General features: G+C 41.2%; 1 protein-coding gene and 1 pseudogene across 4 annotated transcripts in view; one reads left to right on the top strand and one right to left on the bottom strand.

Moving 5' to 3' along the window:
- Oca2 (OCA2 melanosomal transmembrane protein) overlaps positions 1-19,221 on the bottom strand; it is a 322,662-nt gene that overhangs the window by 80,323 nt on the left and 223,118 nt on the right.
- Pole3-ps1 (DNA polymerase epsilon 3, accessory subunit, pseudogene 1) lies at positions 3,365-18,684 on the top strand (annotated as a pseudogene).

Here is a 19,221-nt window from a genome sequence, read left to right as displayed (position 1 = left end):
CTTGATTGCATAAGGAAGCAGGCTGAGACAATCATGAAAAGCGAGCCAATAAGCGCCATTCCACGCACGCATTCCACTTTAGTTCCTGCCTCCAGGTGTGCTTCTTGCCTTGAGTCTCTTCGGTTCATGAAGGACTACAAGATGTAAGCTGAAATAGCCTCCTTGTTCCCCATGCTGCTTGGGTCATGGTGTTTATCACAGCAATAGAAACCTAACTCAGATATAAACCACCTATATCTTGGCAGTGGCCTCCCAAGATGGCTCCAACAGAACAATAATAGAACCTTTATCTTGGGAGTAACAACTGCTGTCTGATTAGATGCAAAGAATGAACAATAAGAGGAACTTCATGCTGGGTACTGTAAACCTAGACAATTACCAATGGTTGTACAGGTCACAGACACTAGAAGAGACCCTACTACAGCCAGTTTATATACCAGTAAAATGTATAACCAGTGTGTGTGTGTGTGTGTGTGTGTGTGTGTGTGTGTGTGTGTGTGTGTGTGTGTGAGAGAGAGAGAGAGAGAGAGAGAGAGAGAGAGAGAGAGAGAGACACTACGTAAGCATATATGTAGAACACTAAACAGATTTTAAAAAAAAAATCTGACTCAGTCTTGACGAGTTCCCAAACCTGGAACAATCCACAGTTTTTGAAGTACAACTTGTGAGCTAGCCTAGTTTAAATACTTGAAAGTTCTCCCAGGTTGCAGGTTGACCTGTTCTATTCATCTGTTTTCTCTTTGTTCTTTTAGTTTAAAGACCCCACAATAATTTAATGTGAGACAGTCTCCTTATGATTGGCAAATTCTTATTTTTCTTTCATCTTAATTTTATATAACCTATATGTATTATCAGGGGTTGTTTTAAGCAAATGAACTTTGTTACTATGTTTTTGGTCTTGGGGGACAATTCCCTGTAGACCACATAAAGGAGAAAGCCTGTAATCTGACCTGTTGCCAACCTAATGTTTCTGGGTTTGCTTAGGGGCAGGTGTGCCAAGAGACCCTGGGGCTATCTAACTTTTTTGTACTTTTCACAATCTCTATGGCAAGGAAGACTCCTGAGTAAGGCCATGTAAGGTTACTTCTTTGGGAGCCAAAATAATTTTCTGAGGAAAAGGCATGAATGAATCATAATATAAAAAGCCACCCACAAATGAAACACATAGAGATCAGAAACCCAAAATAAAAGACAACTGCACTCGCCCAGCTTTGCTAAATTGTGTCAGACAGCTGTGCTGGCTTTGTGGCACTCACCAGGTTTTCACTAGTCATGACTGTGCCATCTCCCCTTTCGTATTTGTTAACTTGAAGGCTTGTGGCATGCATGGCATTTCTTAATCCTGTGGAAGTTGACTGAAAGGACAAGAATTAAAATGAGAACGACTTCCAGAATTATTCCCAAGTTAATAATGAAAGACAGAAAGCCTTGTCCTGAGACAAAGGATTTCAAAGACTGCAAAGATTTATTTGCAACATTTGAGACTCAAGTAGATTTTAATTGGATTGGGCTCAAAGTTGAAATTTGTCAATATAAAAGCTGCATATTTATTGCCAGATCAGGACTACTCCACAAACCATTGGAGATGAGATTTAACGTGTTCCCATGCCACCTCAGATGAATTGTACTGAAGTAGGTGACACATATCTATTTGAATGACGAATGACAGGGAAAAGTCAATCTAACCTTAATATTTTGAATTTGATAACCTATAAACAAGATTTCTCCTTCTAATGCATTTATCTTACCCTCTAAATTATTGTTTATATTTTCTTGTGTAATAAGTACTAAGGAGATATTCTTAGAAAACTGGTTAACATGTTCTGCAGGATGTATTTGCTGAGCCAAGACAGTACAGAGGCTATGACAGATTCTAAGATTGCAATTAAAGCAGTAATTTCGACTATGAAAGCAGCAACAAATCTTTTAGGACTAGTAAGAGTGTTCGTATCTAAAACACGAGTTTCTGGGTCATCAAAGCAAGTCCGGCCCAGATTCACAGGTAATAAAACATAAAAAGGTCTATTTACTATAACAAAAATTTTCTCATCATTTGAGGAGCTAATACAATTAGATAAGCATTTATGGTGAAAACAGACTTGAATTTAGTGATAAAAGGTTTTTTTCCTATTAATACAGAAAAGTCAGAAGAGACAAAGAAACTCAGAAACAATAGATTTGGCAACCGATCAGATTATAGGCTTCCTCCTATGTAGTCTATAGGACATTGCCCCAGAAAATAAATACACATAAGAATTTATATGCATGTATGTATATGTGTATATGTATGTATATATGTATTTTATTATCCCTCATCAAAGAAGCTTCTTTTGCAGCAAATTGAGGCTGTTTCAAAGAACCACATCTGGTGAAAATGTGGAGAATAAGATGCCTATCCCCAGTGATTCATCTGAAAATAAATCTCCACATCTTAATGCTTAGGGGAAATCATGGAAGAGGAGACAGAAATACTGGAAAAGCTGGAGAACCTCCAGGATGCTTGGTGCTAGGTAGTGTCTTGTAGACATGATAAGGAAGTCATAACAATATGGTTGCCTAAACAAGACCTTCATAATGACAGCAATTAACACACTAATGAGGATGGGGAAAATTCCCCAAAACCTCACTTCTAGATGAAGAACTACAGGCAATCAATGATTACTGGGAAAGGGGTAACATGTTTCTCCAGGAACTAGCCCCCTGCTAGAGTTAAGTGATCAGCCCTAAACACAAACACATATAAGTAACATGAAATGAACTCCATAAACTGTGTGTGGGAGGGGTGTGTGTGTGTGTGTGTGTGTGTGTGTGTGTGTGTGTTGTACAATAAGAAGGAGAGCTCATGAATTTGAGAGGGTCGTGAATTTGAGAGAGATCTGTGGGAAATGATTGAGGGACTGGGATGGGGAAAAGACAGGGAAGGAAATGTTTAAAACACTACTTCAAAATTAATAATAAAATAAAAGTATTTCTACTTTTGCATGGAAGGGCCATGATATGGTTACAGAAAAAGGCCTAGGAGTCTCTAGCATAGCATCCCTAGATGTTTGAGTCTCTGCAGCCATAGATGAGGAATAACACAATAAGGAATAAGCAAGTTTTTATAACTGATTCAAGCCCACTGACTTAAGCAGACCCCAGTAGTTCTGAGAACAGAAGTACACTGGCTCTTTCACACTGGGTAACAATAGGACAGTAAAAGTGATGTAATTGTCATAGAAGCAGGGGGAGGGCATATGGGAGAGGGGGATAAAGGGGATAACATTTGAAAAAAATGATGTAATTGGAGTGACACGGGAAGTCCAGACACCAGAACTGTCTGTCGAGGAGACCTGAGAAGGAATGCCGGGCCTCAGTGAAGGCAATGGCGGAGAAGCCCGAGGACCTAAATCTGCTCAACGCCGTCATTACCAGGATCCTCAAGGAGGCTTTCCCGGTTATCATCATCTCCAAGAGGACCAAAGTGCCATCTCCCTCACCACCAGTGTCTTCGTTTTGTATGCCATATCCTGTGCCAGTAACTTTGCTATGAAAGGAAAGCACACGACTCTAGATGCCAGTGATGTGCTGTCAGCCATGGAAGAGACGGAGTTCCAGCGGTTCCTAACACCACTGAAAGAAGCTCTGGAAGCATATGGCCAGGAGCAGAAAGGCAAGAAGGAAGCTTCGGAGCAAAAGGAGATGGACGAATACAAAAACAGATTCTGGGGGCTGGGGATTTAGCTCAGTGGTAGAGCGCTTACCTAGGAAGAGCAAGGCCCTGGGTTCGGTCCCCAGCTCCGAAAAAAGAACCAAAAAAAAACAAAACAAAAACAAAAACAGATTCTGAAGAGCAGGACAAAAGCAGAGAGGAGAAGGAGGAAGATGAAGAAAGACGGGACGAGGAAGAATAGCACGAAGATGAGGAGGAAGGAGGTAGACAACTGAAAGGAGAGGGAGGGCAAACTGAGGCATGGTGGAAGGGACCCTGAGATCCTGAGATGTGTTTATGTGAAGTCTCTTCCTGCAAGGAAGAGCCATCTTCAGTACCAGTGCCTGAGATCAAAATAAAAACTGACCAGAAAGACCAAACCCAGCTCTTCCCAGACTCAGGGCATCTGAGTTACAGAAACCTGCTTTGCTCCATCAGTCTGCAGGTTATGACTTTTTAGTATAAGGGCTTCTGAATGACTACATAGTTTGGTATTGCTTGTTTACTTAAATGTATAGCTAGCTAGGATCTGATCCCATTTCCCTGCCCCTCCAGAAAAGTTATAACATTCGTGTTGCCTGCTGTGTTCCAAGTCACTGAGGCACCACAGGCTTCAGGGGAGAAAAATGGGCTTTGATCATGGTCACCCTGTTTGATTGCACAGTAAATAACAATGGGTATTAACTCTCAGAATGGTTGTTCTTTAGGAAATGACTAAAAAGCTGTGAGAGAATATGGAAATCTCTTCACTTGGTGATAGCGTTACTTACTTGGTTTCTGGCTTTCTAGACTCACTTAGCTTTGTAGTCCTTTATTTCCTGAGATGCTCAGTCGTCTGGGGTGGCTGCAGTCCTATCTCATACACTCTGAAATTCTGAGTGTTGATCAGAATCTGTCAAAAACGGGTGCCAATTCTTAAAGGCAGTTGGCTTAACCTTGGAGGTTACTTGGTGCCTACTACTGTAGGACCTAGTGCCACCTCCTGGAAGGTATAAACTCCCAGATTTTCTCTTCCCTAATCCATCTTCCAGACTGTGGCTGCTCCTTTTCATTCCCTGAACTCATGACAAGTTCCAGAGACTTTATCTCCTCCAGGTACAGCCTTTCTGTCTCCATCTCTCCCACCTCCCTTCCCAGCCCCACTTTCTCTCCCTCTTACTCATTTCATCTTCTAGTCTAGGGACTCTGATAACCTGTGCCATATCCCAAAGTACTCAGATTCCTTCGTCCTAATCACCTATCTTTTCCAGAGACTTGAGAAACACCTCTGAACCTTAAGGTAAGGGAAATGGTGCTCAGTAATGTGTCTGTTGGCCTTTCCTTTTCCCCATTTAGTGCTTCAAGCACTTTTTCCGTCTTCATTGTGAACTTGAGGCTGATGTAATATAGTTGGACACTGTTAGCTAGTCAAGGGAATACAGGGAAGAGTTTGTTGAAAGTGACTGGAGATTGTTGAGAAGATTTTAATGTTTTCTACAGATAAAAAACATTCTTGTTTTTTTTAAGTGATATAATTGTCTTTTAACTACTACATTCTGGAACAAGTTCACATGCAATCACAATAACTGAACTATAGATGATACAACAAAGATCCTCTCTTAGCTCTGATACCTTGGGATTCAGGCTCTATTCTCAGGCTATGGCACCCAGGACCTTTGGTTGGCTTCTTGTTTTAAATTCTACTGTTATTTTATGGGCATGAGCATTTTTTTGCATGCAGATAGATGACTGATAGATAGACAGATAGATGATAGACAGATATAGATAGATAGATAGATAGATAGATAGATAGATAGACAGACAGATAGATAGACAGACAGATATGTTTAGATGATTATATATATAATATATTACATATACATACATACATGCATACATACATACACACACATATATATGGAGAAAGAGGGAGAGAGAAAGTGCTAGCCCATAGAAGCCAGAAGAATGTGTTGTAGCCCATCACAGTTCTAGCCTGCCATGTGGTTGCTGGGACGTCAGTAAGTGCTCTAATGGCTGGGCCACCTTTCTAGTTCCCACTCTGTCATAGCAACTGCACAGTCAGGATAAGATACTTCACCCTCCGGTACCTCGACCGCAGTTTGCTGGTGCTGATCTTTCAACTTGAGCTTTGTTATCCCTGTATCAGCCCTAGGAGATCTCAATGGTTCTTCCCCAACCCCGAGGTGGTGGATTGTAACTTCCTGGACCAAAAGTAAGCAACTGAGGCATAGTTCTCACAAACCAATTAATTATACTCCAATTAGTTTTAATCCTTTAAAATATGGAACACACTGAATAAACTGGGCCACCTCTCCTGCATTCTCCCATGGGTATTCAGAATTTTGAGGCTCCCTCTATCTATCTAGGCTGATTTTGCCTATTTCCCAGGTAGCTCCCCAGTGCTCTCCAGCTGCCCAGCATCTCACCCATTAACTATAGTCATTATCAGATGGTTGATCAGTAGCACTTTATGTTTAATATATCAACTTACCCAAGTCGAATCATCCCTAAACTGAAATCTTAGCACAAACCAACTGGAGAGGTCTCCTGTTAAGAACAGGGATATAAGGGATAGGGTACTTTAAGAAGACCTGTTGCTCCTTAGAACCAGCTATGTTGCTCCTTAGAACCAGCTAAGTGACAGAGTAGTTAGAAGTGCTTGTCCTGACTGAAGCTCCCGGAAGGGGCGGCACAGGTCTTCCTGGTTGCTGCCGCTGCAGAGAGCCCCTGGGCAGCACCCCACGAGCGAACCTGAGCTTCGGGACCACAGGTAAGACCAAAATTTCTGCTGCACGAAAGCTGCCTGGTGAGCTTGGGACACAGGGAAGCAGAATTTCTCTAGGACCGGGCACGTTCTGTGTTTAGCGGAAGTCCCACACCCGCGGATCCTGGCCCGCAGCAGCTCTCTGCTCCCAGACCCGGTGAGAGAGAGACCCAACCGCCTGGTCAGGTGGGCACTCCTGAGGCAGCAGAGCAGAAGAGACCACCAACACTGCTCACCCCGGCCCACATCCCTGGCCCAAGAGGAAACTGTATAAGGCCTCTGGGCTCCCGTGGGGGAGGGCCCAGGAGCGGCAGGACCCCTGTCCCTGAGACACCGCCGGAACGTGAAAGAAACAGACCGGATAAACAGTTCTCTGCACCCAAATCCCGTGGGAGGGAGAGCTAAACCTTCAGAGAGGCAGACAAGCCTGGGAAACCAGAAGAGACTGCTCCCTGCACACACATCTCGGACGCCAGAGGAAAAAGCCAAAGACCATCTGGAACCCTGGTGCACTGAAGCTCCCGGAAGGGGTGGCACAGGTCTTCCTGATTGCTGCCGCTGCAGAGAGCCCGTGGGCAGCACCCCATGAGCGAACTTGAGCCTCAGGACCACAGGTAAGACCAAATTTTCTGCTGCAAGAAAGCTGCCTGGTGAACTCAAGACACAGGCCCACAGGAACAGCTGAAGACCTGTAGAGAGGAAAAACTACACGACTGAAAGCAGAACACTCTGTCCCCATAACTGACTGAAAGAGAGGAAAACAGGTCTACAGCACTCCTGACACACAGGCTTATAGGACAGTCTAGCAACTGTCAGAAATAGCAGAACAAAGTAACACTAGAGATAATCTGATGGCGAGAGGCAAGCGCAGGAACCCAAGCAACAGAAACCAAGACTACATGCCATCATCGGAGCCCAATTCTCCCACCAAAGCAAACACGGAATATCCAAACACACCAGAAAAGCAAGATCTAGTTTCAAAATCATATTTGATCATGATGCTGGAGGACTTCAAGAAAGACATGAACACACTTAGGGAAGCACAGGAAAACATTAATAAACAAGTAAAAGCCTACAGAGAGGAATCGCAAAAACCCCTGAAAGAATTCCAGGAAAACACAATCAAACAGTTGAAGGAATTAAAAATGGAAATAGAAGCAATCAAGAAAGAACACATGGAAACAACCCTGGATATAGAAAACCAAAAGAAGAGACAAGGAGCTGTAGATACAAACTTCACCAACAGAATACAAGAGATGGAAGAGAGAATCTCAGGAGCAGAAGATTCCATAGAAATCGTTGACTCAACTGTCAAAGATAATGTAAAGCAGAAAAAGCTACTGGTCCAAAACATACAGGAAATCCAGGACTCAATGAGAAGATCAAACCTAAGGATAATAGGTATAGAAGAGAGTGAAGACTCCCAGCTCAAAGGACCAGTAAATATCTTCAACAAAATCATAGAAGAAAACTTCCCTAACCTAAAAAAAGAGATACCCATAGACATACAAGAAGCCTACAGAACTCCAAATAGATTGGACCAGAAAAGAAACACCTCCCGTCACATAATTGTCAAAACACCAAACGCACAAAATAAAGAAAGAATATTAAAAGCAGTAAGGGAAAAAGGTCAAGTAACATATAAAGGGAGACCTATCAGAATCACACCAGACTTCTCGCCAGAAACTATGAAGGCCAGAAGATCCTGGACTGATGTTATACAGACCCTAAGAGAACACAAATGCCAGCCCAGGTTACTGTATCCAGCAAAACTCTCAATTAACATTGATGGAGAAACCAAGATATTCCATGACAAAACCAAATTTACACAATATCTTTCTACAAATCCAGCACTACAAAGAATAATAAATGGTAAAGCCCAACATAGGGAGGCAAGCTATACCCTAGAAGAAGCAAGAAACTAATCGTCTTGGCAACAAAACAAAGAGAATGAAAGCACACAAACATAACCTCACATCCAAATATGAATATAAAGGGAAACAATAATCACTATTCCTTAATATCTCTCAATATCAATGGCCTCAACTCCCCAATAAAAAGACATAGATTAACAAACTGGATACGCAACGAGGACCCTGCATTCTGCTGCCTACAGGAAACACACCTCAGACACAAAGACAGACACTACCTCAGAGTGAAAGGCTGGAAAACAACTTTCCAAGCAAATGGTCAGAAGAAGCAAGCTGGAGTAGCCATTCTAATATCAAATAAAATCAATTTCCAACTAAAAGTCATCAAAAAAGATAAGGAAGGACACTTCATATTCATCAAAGGAAAAATCCACCAAGATGAACTCTCAATCCTAAATATCTATGCCCCAAATACAAGGGCAACTACATACGTAAAAGAAACCTTACTAAAGCTCAAAACACACATTGCACCTCACACAATAATAGTGGGAGATTTCAACACCCCACTCTCATCAATGGACAGATCATGGAAACAGAAATTAAACAGTGATGTCGACAGACTAAGAGAAGTCATGAGCCAAATGGACTTAACGGATATTTATAGAACATTCTATCCTAAAGCAAAAGGATATACCTTCTTCTCAGCTCCTCATGGTACTTTCTCCAAAATTGACCATATAATTGGTCAAAAAACGGGCCTCAACAGGTACAGAAAGATAGAAATAATCCCATGCGTGCTATCGGACCACCACGGCCTAAAACTGGTCTTCAATAACAATAAGGGAAGAATGCCCACATATACGTGGAAATTGAACAATGCTCTACTCAATGATAACCTGGTCAAGGAAGAAATAAAGAAAGAAATTAAAAACTTTTTAGAATTTAATGAAAATGAAGATACAACATACTCAAACTTATGGGACACAATGAAAGCTGTGCTAAGAGGAAAACTCATAGCGCTGAGTGCCTGCAGAAAGAAACAGGAAAGAGCATATGTCAGCAGCTTGACAGCACACCTAAAAGCTCTAGAACAAAAAGAAGCAAATACACCCAGGAGGAGTAGAAGGCAGGAAATAATCAAACTCAGAGCTGAAATCAACCAAGGAGAAACAAAAAGGACCATAGAAAGAATCAACAGAACCAAAAGTTGGTTCTTTGAGAAAATCAACAAGATAGATAAACCCTTAGCCAGACTAACGAGAGGACACAGAGAGTGCGTCCAAATTAACAAAATCAGAAATGAAAAGGGAGACATAACTACAGATTCAGAGGAAATTCAAAAAATCATCAGATCTTACTATAAAAACCTATATTCAACAAAATTTGAAAATCTTCAGGAAATGGACAATTTCCTAGACAGATACCAGGTATCGAAGTTAAATCAGGAACAGATAAACCAGTTAAACAACCCCATAACTCCTAAGGAAATAGAAGCAGTCATTAAAGGTCTCCCAACCAAAAAGAGCCCAGGTCCAGACGGGTTTAGTGCAGAATTCTATCAAACCTTCATAGAAGACCTCATACCAATATTATCCAAACTATTCCACAAAATTGAAACAGATGGAGCCCTACCGAATTCCTTCTACGAAGCCACAATTACTCTTATACCTAAACCACACAAAGACACAACAAAGAAAGAGAACTTCAGACCAATTTCCCTTATGAATATCGACGCAAAAATACTCAATAAAATTCTGGCAAACCGAATTCAAGAGCACATCAAAACAATCATCCACCATGATCAAGTAGGCTTCATCCCAGGCATGCAGGGATGGTTTAATATACGGAAAACCATCAACGTGATCCATTATATAAACAAACTGAAAGAACAGAACCACATGATCATTTCATTAGATGCTGAGAAAGCATTTGACAAAATTCAACACCCCTTCATGATAAAAGTCCTGGAAAGAATAGGAATTCAAGGCCCATACCTAAACATAGTAAAAGCCATATACAGCAAACCAGTTGCTAACATTAAACTAAATGGAGAGAAACTTGAAGCAATCCCACTAAAATCAGGGACTAGACAAGGCTGCCCACTCTCTCCCTACTTATTCAATATAGTTCTTGAAGTTCTAGCCAGAGCAATCAGACAACAAAAGGAGATCAAGGGGATACAGATCGGAAAAGAAGAGGTCAAAATATCACGATTTGCAGATGACATGATAGTATATTTAAGTGATCCCAAAAGTTCCACCAGAGAACTACTAAAGCTGATATACAACTTCAGCAAAGTGGCTGGGTATAAAATTAACTCAAATAAATCAGTTGCCTTCCTCTATACAAAAGAGAAACAAGCCGAGAAAGAAATTAGGGAAACGACACCCTTCATAATAGACCCAAATAATATAAAGTACCTCGGTGTGACTTTAACCAAGCAAGTAAAAGATCTGTACAATAAGAACTTCAAGACACTGAGGAAAGAAATTGAAGAAGACCTCAGAAGATGGAAAGATCTCCCATGCTCATGGATTGGCAGGATTAATATAGTAAAAATGGCCATTTTACCAAAAGCAATCTACAGATTCAATGCAATCCCCATCAAAATACCAATCCAATTCTTCAAAGAGTTAGACAGAACAATTTGCAAATTCATCTGGAATAACAAAAAACCCAGGATAGCTAAAGCTATCCTCAACAATAAAAGGACTTCAGGGGGAATCACTATCCCTGTACTCAAGCAGTATTACAGAGCAATAGTGATAAAAACTGCATGGTATTGGTACAGAGACAGACAGATAGACCAATGGAATAGAATTGAAGACCCAGAAATGAACCCACACACCTATGGTCACTTGATTTTTGACAAAGGAGCCAAAACCATCCAATGGAAAAAAGATAGCATTTTCAGCAAATGGTGCTGGTTCAACTGGAGGGCAACATGTAGAAGAATGCAGATCGATCCATGCTTATCACCCTGTACAAAGCTTAAGTCCAAGTGGATCAAGGACCTCCACATCAAACCAGACACACTCAAACTAATAGAAGAAAAACTAGGGAAGCATCTGGAACACATAGGCACTGGAAAAAATTTCCTGAACAAAACACCAATGGCTTATGCTCTAAGATCAAGAATCGACAAATGGGATCTCATAAAACTGCAAAGCTTCTGTAAGGCAAAGGACACTGTGGTTAGGACAAAACGGCAACCAACAGATTGGGAAAAGATCTTTACCAATCCTACAACAGATAGAGGCCTTATAGCCAAAATATACAAAGAACTCAAGAAGTTAGACCGCAGGGAAACAAATAACCCTATTAAAAAATGGGGTTCAGAGCTAAACAAAGAATTCACAGCTGAGGAATGCCGAATGGCCGAGAAACACCTAAAGAAATGTTCAACATCTTTAGTCATAAGGGAAATGCAAATCAAAACAACCCTGAGATTTCACCTCACACCAGTGAGAATGGCTAAGATCAAAAACTCAGGTGACAGCAGATGCTGGCGAGGATGTGGAGAAAGAGGAACACTCCTCCATTGTTGGTGGGATTGCAGACTGGTAAAACCATTCTGGAAATCAGTCTGGAGGTTCCTCAGAAAATTGGACATTGAACTGCCTGAGGATCCAGCTATACCTCTCTTGGGCATATACCCAAAAGATGCCTCAACATATAAAAGAGACACGTGCTCCACTATGTTCATCGCAGCCTTATTTATAATAGCCAGAAACTGGAAAGAACCCAGATGCCCTTCAACAGAGGAATGGATACAGAAAATGTGGTACATCTACACAATGGAATATTACTCAGCTATCAAAAACAACGAGTTTATGAAATTCGTAGGCAAATGGTTGGAACTGGAAAATATCATCCTGAGTGAGCTAACCCAATCACAGAAAGACATACATGGTATGCACTCATTGATAAGTGGCTATTAGCCCAAATGCTTGAATTACCCTAGATCCCTAGAACAAACGAAACTCAAAACGGATGATCAAAATGTGAATGCTTCACTCCTTCTTTAAATGAGGAAAAAGAATACCCTTGGCAGGGAAGGGAGAGGCAAAGATTAAAACAGAGACTGAAGGAACACCCATTCAGAGCCTGCCCCACAGGTGGCCCATACATATACAGCCACCCAATTAGACAAGATGGATGAAGCAAAGAAGTGCAGACCGACAGGAGCCGGATGTAGATCTCTCCTGAGAGACACAGCCAGAATACAGCAAATACAGAGGCGAATGCCAGCAGCAAACCACTGAACTGAGAATAGGTCCCCTATTGAAGGAATCAGAGAAAGAACTGGAAGAGCTTGAAGGGGCTCGAGACCCCAAAAGTACAACAATGTCAAGCAACCAGAGCTTCCAGGGACTAAGCCACTACCTAAAGACTATATATGGACTGACCCTGGACTCTGACCCCCTAGGTAGCAATGAATATCCTAGTAAGAGCACCAGTGGAAGGGGAAGCCCTGGATCCTGCTAAGACTGAACCCCCAGTGAACTAGACTATGGGGGGAGGGCGGCAATGGGGGGAGGGTTGGGAGGGGAACACCCATAAGGAAGGGGAGGGGGGAGGGGGATGTTTGCCCGGAAACCGGGAAAGGGAATAACACTCGAAATGTATATAAGAAATACTCAAGTTAATAAAAAAAAAAAAAAAAGAAGTGCTTGTCCTACAAGTCTGATGAACTGAATCTTCCACAAGCTCAATAGCACACGTGTACGTGTACAAATACATACACACTCAATACTGATAACGGTAGTGGTGGTAATGGTGACAATGTGATGATGATGATGATGACAATGACGATGATGATAACAACCATGATGATGATGATGATGATGATAAATGAAATTTAAAAACAAAAACTATCAGTTGTTCCAAGAAAACAGATGTCTACTTTTCTAGCAGGAGAAGAGCTACATGGAAAAATGGCCTTCCTCTCTCTTCCTTTCTTTTCTCCTTTGTTTGAATAGCAAAATATGTAGATGAGACCAAGTTTGAAACTCACACTCAAAAACCATGGCTCTTCTATGTATGATTTCATCCCTCAGGAGGATGGAAGAACTCTGTCTCTGCTGCCTTAAGGGTGTGCATAGCAGCCCAAAGCTTAACCTTTAGAAAAAGACCCTGTAATATATTAGCATCTGCTGTGACCTTTGAGAATATATACATGTCTAGCCAGAGGTCCCTGAAGCAGTAGCTAGGCAGGTTTTATAAATCTACAAAGAATTTTACTCTGACAGTGTTGGTCGATGGCCACAATAAGTAAAGCCAGGTCATCTTTAAATCAGCTTCAAGAATAGTGTTTTCTAAACACTCTATTCTCTGGATATATTTTCACTTTTGGCTTTGTGTTATCAGCTTGTTCGTGTTTTACAGCCACATAAAAGTTAGTTATGCTCCAATAAATTTCAAAAGAAAACAAAATGTAGTCTTTACAGAAACTTGGTCCCATGAAAAATTAATTTAATATGTCTCCACATTTAAAGACATAGCAATAAGTCTACATCATCCATTGATAAAACAACCTTTTATAGATGTGTATATACTGTGAGTAGGAGTGAAAGCCAGTAGTCTTTCCCTATGGGAGTATGCACAGGAGACTTCATTTCTGCCCAGGGAAAGAAGACAACATCAGAACAATCTCTAGTCATAAAATAATTCTCCTCAATGGAAAAAAGGGGGTACTCTTTCCACGAAATAAAACAAAGATACTCTTGGTGGTGGTGGTGGTGGCGATGAAGGAGAGGTGCATGGGTGTGGCAGAAGAATAGAGGTACAAAACAGGATTAATGATATTCTTGTCTTCAAAAGAGGGAGGAGCTCTGGAAGACATGATGAAAGCAGCCACAATAGCTCATGAAAGACATGAAAAGACTTACTAAACCAAACAGAAAAGACCATGAACAATCATCAGTTCTCATCAGGATCATCTCTCCTCCCACACTCCTGCCCCAAGCCTGTGCAAACAACTATCATGGCTAAAAACAAAAACCAACCACACAACAACAACAAAACAAAGACTTATTAAAAGAGCAAAGAAGCAATAAATGAATAAAATTGAAGAAATGACAGCCAGTATGAGGAAGGCCAGCCTTAATGAAGAAATGCAGCAAATAGCACAGGATGCAGAGAGTGGTGCCTTTCACAGGTCTCCACGTGACCGTCTGGGCAGTATCCTTGCTGGGGGAGGAGACAGAAAAGAGCAAGACAGGCTCATGCATCTGCTCAGGGCTGGGAGAAGAAGGTAAAAGCAATGAGGGAAGAAAATGGAGAACACTGTAAGACAGAAGAAACAAAGCATTCGTGGATTCCTCACAACACTATAAAGAAATAAATCTCAGAAGACAGACACTGAAGTTTGCATCAAAGTCTAAAGACTTAAATTAAACTACACATAGAAGTCTATGCAGTACAGGAATCCAACTGAAAAGGATTGCAAAACTGCACACATAAGCACCCTACAGATGTTTCCAAAAATTCAAATGGAAACTGAGAAAATACTGCTCTGAAACACTCTGCAGGAATGACATATTCTCAGACACAACAGGGGGATTTGATAAATTAACTTGAATCAAACCTTAAACACTAAGAACAGAAGCAGACAAAAATACTAAATGAGAATCCGAAGACCTAATTATGCTATAAATGAAGATTAAATGCTAAGATGCTACAGAAAGAGTAAAGTCAAGGGGAAAGATAAAGGACACTGAAATAACAGAGAAAACATTCCCATATTCTTATGAAAATTAAGTGAAATGTGAAACAGTAAGACATCACATAAAGAGAGCCAAAAAGCAAGGAACATAACAAATAGTTAAAGCTGTGATCCTAGAGAACTCTGTGAAATTAAAGTCTTGCATGTTATAAAGCCCATGGAACACCAGAGGACATTCTGATAAAACTGAGAATTCAAAGGTAAGTGTTTAAATTCCCCAGGCCTGCGGCAAAATAAATCAGCATCTTTCAGATATGACAGAAAGCATTTCCAAGCAGACACCCCAGAAATGTGTTGCCAGTGTCCATTGTCAACTGGACAGTATCTAGAATCACCTGGACAAGTGTCTGGGCACAATTGTGAGGGTAAGATCTAGAATCTACATTCTAGGGAAAAACCAGCTAGCCTGTGGGCATGCCTGTGGTGAATTATCTTGATCAGATTGATTGAAATAGGAAGTCCACCCTCTATGGAGAGAATCATTTCCAGGACTGGGATCTAGAACTATTCAAAGAGAGAGAGAGAGAGAGAGAGAGAGAGAGAGAGAGAGAGAGAGAGAGAGAGAGAGAAAGAGATGGGATGCCTCTCTCTCTCTCTCTCTCACACACACACACACACACACACACACAGTGCTCAAGGGAAATTGTGAAAGGGGGAATAGAAATCTTATAAGAGCATAGGACAGAAAGACACAAAGCAAAAAGACATCTTGAACATGACATGGCCTTTGCACTTCATGAAGTCACTGCAACTGGGTTACCTGCTTAAGACCTGCAGGTGGTGAGGCTCGTCACCATTTCTTCAAAGATGGGTATGGGAAATGTGCCGGGGAAAGGATGTCCTTTCCTTTGGTGACATCATTACTGATCAATTAAGCCCCAGTAAATATCTCCCAGCCAAGCTCAGGCAAGATATTCTAATTCAAGTCAGTTAGTCATACACAAAACGAATACAGGAAAGTAGTAGATGGTCATGTTGGAAAGTAGGGTTTTAGTAGGTGAGGGGAAGGGAGAAGAAGGGAATGAGCATGAAAACAAGGAAAAATTGTCATGGAAATGTATGAATCTGTCACACAGAAAAGGAAAAGAAGAAAGAAAGGGAGCAGTGTTCATCCTTCTCTGCTCCCTAATTACCACACACTGTCTAGCTGTCTCAAGCTCTCGCTGACAAGAATCCCCAACACACACACACACACACACACACACACACACACACACACACACACACACACACACACACGACTGTGTCCTTGAGTTGTGAGCTGAAATAAATCCTTTCTCCCGTATGACCCTTTTTTCAGGGAATTTTATCGCAGCAACTGGAAAAGAAACTAAGGAGAAAGGCGATGATAATGCAACATCTTCAAAGAAACAGAAGAGAAGTCAACCCTGCGATCTGGTATGGGTGCCCAAAGTCAGCTTTAAATCCACAGGAATTCAAAGAATATCTGTATAAGAGCCATTCAACATTAACCTCATCCATTGGGCTAAAGAGATGGCTTACCAGTTAAAAGCACTAGATCACTTCCCAGCACCCATACAGAGCATCATAAACATCTGTAACTTCAGTTCCAGGGGACGGAATCAAATGCCCTCTTCAGTCCACCGTGGACATCAGGCATTTGTATGATATACAAACATACATACAGGTGAAAATGCCCATATGCATAAAATAAATAAATACTGTGACTTTAAAAAAAAATGTATAAACTTCATCCATCAAGATACTAGGCAAGCTTCTGAAAAATGAGCCAGTGATGAACATACAGGAGGATTAACTGCAGATTTCAGACAAACAAATCAGATCAAGGAAAAGGAATAAGTACATGTTCTCTGTCTAGAAAGCAGAAATTAATCAAGTAGCAAGTATATGGAGAAAGACCTAAAAAGAAAATAAACTTACCAATGGTCATATAGGTGATAACTAGAAGCCAAAGGACATCTAAGATCTTTGCAAAATTTAAAATATGAATGAAAACTAAAAAGTAGTCAAGGGATGGAGATAGCTCCATGGTTAAATCACTTGTAGCTCTTACAGAGGACCTGGCTTTAGTTTCCAGCACCCACATAGTCACAACAATCCATCACTCAAGTTCCAGAGAACGTAACACTCTCTTCTGGCCTCTTTGGGTACTAGGCACACAAGTTATGATGGCTATTCTTGGTTGTCAACTTGACTATGTACAGAATGAACTACAATCCAGAAATGGAGCCCCCCCCCCGTAAGAGAGTGTCTGCTTGGTTTGAACTGGTGAATCCACTTTAGTCTAGACCTTTGAGGTAGGAAGACACAAACCTTTGATCCAGATCATGTGGCAGGAAGACATACCTTTAATATGGGCCATACCTTTTGCTGGAAGTCTATATAAGGACATAGCAGATGGAAATTTTGTTCTTTGCTTGCTTGCCCTCGCCTTGTTAGAACATCCATTCCTTCACTGGCATTGTAACCTACTTCTCTTGGATTCCAGCATATACAGAAGACCAACTGAGACGTCCAGTCTTGTGGACTGAGCAACTACTGGATTCCTGGATTTTCTGTTCACAGCTAACCATTATCGGATTAGTTAGGCTGCAGCCTGTAAGTCATTCCAATAAATCCCCTTTATATAGAGAGAGAAAAAGATTCATTTCATAAGTTCTGTGACTCTAGAGAACCCTGACTAATACACAAATGATGCACATGCATATATACAGCAAATCAGTCATATATATTAAATAAATAAATAAATAAATAAATGTACTCAAAGTAATATAGCCAAAGTTCTTCCTTCATATTATCAAACTGTAATTTAAGTATTTAAAAATAAAATAAAAGACTTGAAAGCCTATTACTAGAAGATATAGCCAACTGAGTTTTAGAGGTTTTCCCTCTTTTGTATTATTGTGGTTTGAACCTAGGGCTTTCACAAATGCTAGACAAGAGTTCTACTTATGAGTATACTCCCACTTCTAGCTTTTTATTTTCAAACAGGATCTCATCAAGTTGCTACGTAGTGGTGGCTCTGGACCATGGAGGCATTCAATTTCCATGCAAGAGATCAAATGCGATTCATGAGGGGCTAATGAAGGTCAACAGGATCCTGGAGGTCATCACAGCTTTAAACTGTGGCTTACCATGCTCACACCATCCACTGATGCTGAACTACAGGCACTCCACATGGCCTGAGAGGCTTGCGCTTGTCCTACCTTTCCAGGAGACCAAGTCAATGCCTCAAAATCATCATGAAGTTTACCTACTCAGTGAAAGTAGAAAGGAAGTAGAGAGGCCGTCCAGTCCTGTACCTGGATGACCAAAGAGGTGACAGCCTATAGCTCTTCAGAAATTAAGAGCTCGGCCTAAATGAGGGAGAGTTGGTTTGTCCGGTCTAGGTCTCTATCCATGGCTGTCCACGGCAGTGCTCATCTCTTACTCCTTTCTTGGCTGTATAGTGGACCTGAATTCTCCCTAATAACACAAAGATAAGACACTAATAGCGTGAAACAAGCCAGCCTGCTGAGGCCACTGCTGTGATTACTATTAAAACAATTCTTCACATTCAGGATTACGCTTTTCATTATCAGCACAGGCAGATGTGAGTCTGAACGGGAATAAACTGGTCAAGCACGAAATCTTGCACCTTGTTCCCTAGCAGCAAGATCAGCAATGTGCGCAGAGTCCAGTGGGAAAACCAACAGTTGGAACCAATGCTGTCTTGAGCAGCAGTTCACTGCCTTTTCCCCACATCTCAGGCTCCCAGAAATGTCCATCAGATTAATGCCTCAGCAAAATTTACAATACCCCTTGTTTCTCTTGAGCTGGGAGACTGTCTAACAATTCTCACTAAATTTATGATTTGTTTTCATGGGGACAACTTACTATTTTTGACTATGCCCCTCAAATTCGCTGTGATGAAATTCATATATTAAGTGTTTAGAGGCAAAATCATCGGGAGGTGACTGAGTCACGTGGTGTCCGCTCTCATAAATGGAGTGATCTCATGAATTAATAATCTAATGGGTTGTTGATGGAATGGCTTCGTTATACAAAATAAATGCTCTCTGGCATACTTGCTCTGTCTCGTCTTGGGAGGCCATTTTCCATGTTGTTATGTAGCCAGCAGGCTTTGCACCAGATGCCAAACAGATGCAAGGGCAAAAGTTGTTCAGCCTCCAGAATTCAGAGATAA

Source organism: Rattus norvegicus, chromosome 1 (assembly GCF_021556685.1).
Source record: "Rattus norvegicus strain SHRSP/BbbUtx chromosome 1, alternate assembly SHRSP_T2T, whole genome shotgun sequence".
In the NCBI taxonomy this organism is placed as follows: domain Eukaryota; kingdom Metazoa; phylum Chordata; class Mammalia; order Rodentia; family Muridae; genus Rattus; species Rattus norvegicus.
Note: the sequence above shows the minus strand (reverse complement) of the source record. Positions and strands in the feature narration are given on the sequence as shown.